This window comes from Anopheles moucheti (assembly GCF_943734755.1).
Source record: "Anopheles moucheti chromosome X unlocalized genomic scaffold, idAnoMoucSN_F20_07 X_unloc_12, whole genome shotgun sequence".
Lineage (NCBI taxonomy): Eukaryota > Metazoa > Arthropoda > Insecta > Diptera > Culicidae > Anopheles > Anopheles moucheti.
In genome coordinates, this window is record NW_026453518.1 from 47,501 (window position 1) to 55,000 (window position 7,500).

A 7,500-nucleotide genomic window follows, 5' to 3' on the forward strand; every position below is an offset into this window, starting at 1 on the left:
CCAAGTTCGGGTCGAGTGGTCGATGGACGTCGAAGGTGAAAATTTTTCATCATCGAAAATTTTTTCCAAAGTTGAAGCAATTGGGCCCTAGAGTATGAAAAGTGAAACCACGGATCGATTTGAGAAATAAAAATTTTTGTATGAAAAAGTCACCACTCGGGTACCTCCATACAAAAGTACCAAGTTCGGGTCGAGTGGTCGATGGACGTCGAAGGTGAAAATTTTTCATCATCGAAAATTTTTTCCAAAGTTGAAGCAATTGGGCCCTAGAGTATGAAAAGTGAAACCACGGATCGATTTGAGAAATAAAAATTTTGTATGAAAAAGTCACCACTCGGGTACCTCCATACAAAAGTACCAAGTTCGGGTCGAGTGGTCGATGGACGTCGAAGGTGAAAATTTTTCATCATCGAAAATTTTTTCCAAAGTTGAAGCAATTGGGCCCTAGAGTATGAAAAGTGAAACCACGGATCGATTTGAGAAATAAAAATTTTTTGTATGGGAGGGCCCCTGCTAGAACATTTTTCCCAAGTGCGACCATTTTACCCAGTGAGTCAAAAAAAAAATTTTTTTCACGGTGACTCAAAACTTCAATATTAGACTCCCCTGAGTATGAAAAGTGAAACGAAAATCATTTTTGAGAAGAAAAAATTTTTGTATGGGAGGGCCCCTGCTAGAACATTTTTACCAAGTGCGACCATTTTACCCGGTGAGTCAAAAAAAAATTTTTGTATGGGAGGGCCCCTGCTAGAACATTTTTCCCAAGTGCGTCGATTTTGGGTCGCCGACACAAGCTCGGGTCAAAAAAATTTTTTTTTCACGGTGACTCAAAACATCAATTTTAGACTCCCCTGAGTATGAAAAGTGAAACGAAAATCATTTTTGAGAAGAAAAAATTTTTGTATGGGAGGGCCCCTGCTAGAACATTTTTACCAAGTGCGTCGATTTTGGGTCGCCGACACAAGCTCGGGTCAAAAAAATTTTTTTTTCACGGTGACTCAAAACATCAATTTTAGACTCCCCTGAGTATGAAAAGTGAAACGAAAATCATTTTTGAGAAGAAAAAATTTTTGTATGGGAGGGCCCCTGCTAGAACATTTTTCCCAAGTGCGTCGATTTTGGGTCGCCGACACAAGCTCGGGTCAAAAAAATTTTTTTTTCTCGGTGACTCAAAACATCAATTTTAGACTCCCCTGAGTATGAAAAGTGAAACGAAAATCATTTTTGAGAAGAAAAAATTTTTGTATGGGAGGGCCCCTGCTAGAACATTTTTCCCAAGTGCGTCGATTTTGGGTCGCCGACACAAGCTCGGGTCAAAAAAATTTTTTTTTCACGGTGACTCAAAACATCAATTTTAGACTCCCCTGAGTATGAAAAGTGAAACGAAAATCATTTTTGAGAAGAAAAAATTTTTGTATGGGAGGGCCCCTGCTAGAACATTTTTCCCAAGTGCGTCGATTTTGGGTCGCCGACACAAGCTCGGGTCAAAAAAATTTTTTTTTCACGGTGACTCAAAACATCAATTTTAGACTCCCCTGAGTATGAAAAGTGAAACGAAAATCATTTTTGAGAAGAAAAAATTTTTGTATGGGAGGGCCCCTGCTAGAACATTTTTCCCAAGTGCGTCGATTTTGGGTCGCCGACACAAGCTCGGGTCAAAAAAATTTTTTTTTCTCGGTGACTCAAAACATCAATTTTAGACTCCCCTGAGTATGAAAAGTGAAACGAAAATCATTTTTGAGAAGAAAAAATTTTTGTATGGGAGGGCCCCTGCTAGAACATTTTTCCCAAGTGCGTCGATTTTTGGGTCGCGACACAAGCTCGGGTCAAAAAAAATTTTTTTTTCATGGTGACTAAAAACATCAATTTTAGACTCCCCTGAGTATGAAAAGTGAAACGAAAATCATTTTTGAGAAGAAAAAAATTTTGTATGGGAGGGCCCCTGCTAGAACATATTTCCCAAGTGCGTCGATTTTGGGTCGCCGACACAAGCTCGGGTCAAAAAAATTTTTTTTTCTCGGTGACTCAAAACATCAATTTTAGACTCCCCTGAGTATGAAAAGTGAAACGAAAATCATTTTTGAGAAGAAAAAATTTTTGTATGGGAGGGCCCCTGCTAGAACATATTTCCCAAGTGCGTCGATTTTTGGGTCGCGACACAAGCTCGGGTCAAAAAAAATTTTTTTTTCACGGTGACTCAAAACATCAATTTTAGACTCCCCTGAGTATGAAAAGTGAAACGAAAATCATTTTTGAGAAGAAAAAAATTTTGTATGGGAGGGCCCCTGCTAGAACATATTTCCCAAGTGCGTCGATTTTGGGTCGCCGACACAAGCTCGGGTCAAAAAAATTTTTTTTTCTCGGTGACTCAAAACATCAATTTTAGACTCCCCTGAGTATGAAAAGTGAAACGAAAATCATTTTTGAGAAGAAAAAATTTTTGTATGGGAGGGCCCCTGCTAGAACATTTTTCCCAAGTGCGTCGATTTTGGGTCGCCGACACAAGCTCGGGTCAAAAAAATTTTTTTTTCACGGTGACTCAAAACATCAATTTTAGACTCCCCTGAGTATGAAAAGTGAAACGAAAATCATTTTTGAGAAGAAAAAATTTTTGTATGGGAGGGCCCCTGCTAGAACATTTTTACCAAGTGCGTCGATTTTGGGTCGCCGACACAAGCTCGGGTCAAAAAAATTTTTTTTTCACGGTGACTCAAAACATCAATTTTAGACTCCCCTGAGTATGAAAAGTGAAACGAAAATCATTTTTGAGAAGAAAAAATTTTTGTATGGGAGGGCCCCTGCTAGAACATTTTTCCCAAGTGCGTCGATTTTGGGTCGCCGACACAAGCTCGGGTCAAAAAAATTTTTTTTTCTCGGTGACTCAAAACATCAATTTTAGACTCCCCTGAGTATGAAAAGTGAAACGAAAATCATTTTTGAGAAGAAAAAAATTTTGTATGGGAGGGCCCCTGCTAGAACATATTTCCCAAGTGCGTCGATTTTGGGTCGCCGACACAAGCTCGGGTCAAAAAAATTTTTTTTTCTCGGTGACTCAAAACATCAATTTTAGACTCCCCTGAGTATGAAAAGTGAAACGAAAATCATTTTTGAGAAGAAAAAATTTTTGTATGGGAGGGCCCCTGCTAGAACATTTTTCCCAAGTGAGTCGATTTTTGGGTCGCGACACAAGCTCGGGTCAAAAAAAAAAATTTTTTCACGGTGACTCAAAACATCAATTTTAGACTCCCCTGAGTATGAAAAGTGAAACGAAAATCATTTTTGAGAAGAAAAAATTTTTGTATGGGAGGGCCCCTGCTAGAACATTTTTCCCAAGTGAGTCGATTTTTGGGTCGCGACACAAGCTCGGGTCAAAAAAAAAATTTTTTTCATGGTGACTCAAAACATCAATTTTAGACTCCCCTGAGTATGAAAAGTGAAACGAAAATCATTTTTGAGAAGAAAAAATTTTTGTATGGGAGGGCCCCTGCTAGAACATTTTTCCCAAGTGCGTCGATTTTGGGTCGCCGACACAAGCTCGGGTCAAAAAAATTTTTTTTTCACGGTGACTCAAAACATCAATTTTAGACTCCCCTGAGTATGAAAAGTGAAACGAAAATCATTTTTGAGAAGAAAAAATTTTTGTATGGGAGGGCCCCTGCTAGAACATTTTTCCCAAGTGAGTCGATTTTTGGGTCGCGACACAAGCTCGGGTCAAAAAAAAAATTTTTTTCATGGTGACTCAAAACATCAATTTTAGACTCCCCTGAGTATGAAAAGTGAAACGAAAATCATTTTTGAGAAGAAAAAATTTTTGTATGGGAGGGCCCCTGCTAGAACATTTTTCCCAAGTGCGTCGATTTTGGGTCGCCGACACAAGCTCGGGTCAAAAAAATTTTTTTTTCACGGTGACTCAAAACATCAATTTTAGACTCCCCTGAGTATGAAAAGTGAAACGAAAATCATTTTTGAGAAGAAAAAATTTTTGTATGGGAGGGCCCCTGCTAGAACATTTTTCCCAAGTGCGTCGATTTTGGGTCGCCGACACAAGCTCGGGTCAAAAAAATTTTTTTTTCACGGTGACTCAAAACATCAATTTTAGACTCCCCTGAGTATGAAAAGTGAAACGAAAATCATTTTTGAGAAGAAAAAATTTTTGTATGGGAGGGCCCCTGCTAGAACATTTTTCCCAAGTGCGTCGATTTTGGGTCGCCGACACAAGCTCGGGTCAAAAAAATTTTTTTTTCTCGGTGACTCAAAACATCAATTTTAGACTCCCCTGAGTATGAAAAGTGAAACGAAAATCATTTTTGAGAAGAAAAAATTTTTGTATGGGAGGGCCCCTGCTAGAACATTTTTCCCAAGTGCGTCGATTTTTGGGTCGCGACACAAGCTCGGGTCAAAAAAAATTTTTTTTTCATGGTGACTAAAAACATCAATTTTAGACTCCCCTGAGTATGAAAAGTGAAACGAAAATCATTTTTGAGAAGAAAAAAATTTTGTATGGGAGGGCCCCTGCTAGAACATATTTCCCAAGTGCGTCGATTTTGGGTCGCCGACACAAGCTCGGGTCAAAAAAATTTTTTTTTCTCGGTGACTCAAAACATCAATTTTAGACTCCCCTGAGTATGAAAAGTGAAACGAAAATCATTTTTGAGAAGAAAAAATTTTTGTATGGGAGGGCCCCTGCTAGAACATTTTTCCCAAGTGCGTCGATTTTGGGTCGCCGACACAAGCTCGGGTCAAAAAAATTTTTTTTTCTCGGTGACTCAAAACATCAATTTTAGACTCCCCTGAGTATGAAAAGTGAAACGAAAATCATTTTTGAGAAGAAAAAATTTTTGTATGGGAGGGCCCCTGCTAGAACATTTTTCCCAAGTGCGTCGATTTTGGGTCGCCGACACAAGCTCGGGTCAAAAAAATTTTTTTTTCACGGTGACTCAAAACATCAATTTTAGACTCCCCTGAGTATGAAAAGTGAAACGAAAATCATTTTTGAGAAGAAAAAATTTTTGTATGGGAGGGCCCCTGCTAGAACATTTTTACCAAGTGCGTCGATTTTGGGTCGCCGACACAAGCTCGGGTCAAAAAAATTTTTTTTTCACGGTGACTCAAAACATCAATTTTAGACTCCCCTGAGTATGAAAAGTGAAACGAAAATCATTTTTGAGAAGAAAAAATTTTTGTATGGGAGGGCCCCTGCTAGAACATTTTTCCCAAGTGCGTCGATTTTGGGTCGCCGACACAAGCTCGGGTCAAAAAAATTTTTTTTTCTCGGTGACTCAAAACATCAATTTTAGACTCCCCTGAGTATGAAAAGTGAAACGAAAATCATTTTTGAGAAGAAAAAAATTTTGTATGGGAGGGCCCCTGCTAGAACATATTTCCCAAGTGCGTCGATTTTGGGTCGCCGACACAAGCTCGGGTCAAAAAAATTTTTTTTTCTCGGTGACTCAAAACATCAATTTTAGACTCCCCTGAGTATGAAAAGTGAAACGAAAATCATTTTTGAGAAGAAAAAATTTTTGTATGGGAGGGCCCCTGCTAGAACATTTTTCCCAAGTGAGTCGATTTTTGGGTCGCGACACAAGCTCGGGTCAAAAAAAAAAATTTTTTCACGGTGACTCAAAACATCAATTTTAGACTCCCCTGAGTATGAAAAGTGAAACGAAAATCATTTTTGAGAAGAAAAAAATTTGTATGGGAGGGCCCCTGCTAGAACATTTTTCCCAAGTAAATTCGATTTTACCCGGTGAGTCAAAAAATTTTGAAAAAAATATTTTGCCAAAATCGTGTTCATTGCCTATTATAAGGGACCAGGTCAGCTCACACGCATTTTTGGAGACCATATGGAAAGTGCGTCTGGGATTGCGGAAATTAAGTTTAGAGTGTTAAATGATGGTTTCGCAATCCCGAAAGGCTCAAAATCCACCCTAAGGTTCCCCGGGTGAAATGTGGTTTCCAAGGTGTGAGCACTATCGGTGATAGAGTTGGAATGTGATTTCCAGAGCGCAGGGCGACTGGGCTAGAGCGAAAATCATAGACAAAGGTAAGTATTGGACTGAACGACTCGAAGCAAACGAAAATCATAGACAAGGGTAATGGACTGAACGACTCGAAGCAAACGAAAATCACATACAAGAGTAATGGACTGAACGAATCGAAGCAAACGAAAACCGCAAACAAGGGTAATGGACTGAACGAATCGAAGCAAACGAAAACCACAGACAAGAGTAATGGAGTGAACGAATCGAAGCAAACGAAAACCAAAGACAAGAGTAATAAGAGTGAACGAATCGAAGCAAACGAAAACCACAGACAAGAGTAATAGAGTGAACGAATCGAAGCAAACGAAAGTCATGGACAAGAGTACTGAAAATCGGACCAAACCTCTAGAAGCACACGAAAATCATGGACAAGAGTACTCAAAAACACGGACCAAACCTATGGAAGCACACGAAAACCATGAACACAGGGATAACTGAGAACGAACCTACCTATCAGAGCATGTGAAAGCATGGACAAGAGTACTGAAAATCGGACCAAACCTCTAGAAGCACACGAAAATCATGGACAAGAGTACTCAAAAACACGGACCAAACCTCTCGAAGCACACGAATCGAATAAACACAGGGATAACTGAAAACGAACCTACCTATCAGAGCATGTGAAAGCATGGACAAGAGTACTGAAAATCGGACCAAACCTCAAGAAGCACACGAAAATCATGGACAAGAGTACTCAAAAACACGGACCAAACCTATCGAAGCTCACGAAAACCATGAACACAGGGATAACTGAGAACGAACCTACCTATCAGAGCATGTGAAAGCATGGACAAGAGTACTGAAAATCGGACCAAACCTCTAGAAGCACACGAAAATCATGGACAAGAGTACTCAAAAACACGGACCAAACCTATGGAAGCACACGAAAACCATGAACACAGGGATAACTGAGAACGAACCTACCTATCAGAGCATGTGAAAGCATGGACAAGAGTACTGAAAATCGGACCAAACCTCTAGAAGCACACGAAAATCATGGACAAGAGTACTCAAAAACACGGACCAAACCTATGGAAGCACACGAAAACCATGAACACAGGGATAACTGAGAACGAACCTACCTATCAGAGCATGTGAAAGCATGGACAAGAGTACTGAAAATCGGACCAAACCTCTAGAAGCACACGAAAATCATGGACAAGAGTACTCAAAAACACGGACCAAACCTATGGAAGCACACGAAAACCATGAACACAGGGATAACTGAGAACGAACCTACCTATCAGAGCATGTGAAAGCATGGACAAGAGTACTGAAAATCGGACCAAACCTCTAGAAGCACACGAAAATCATGGACAAGAGTACTCAAAAACACGGACCAAACCTATGGAAGCACACGAAAACCATGAACACAGGGATAACTGAGAACGAACCTACCTATCAGAGCATGTGAAAGCATGGACAAGAGTACTGAAAATCGGACCAAACCTCTAGA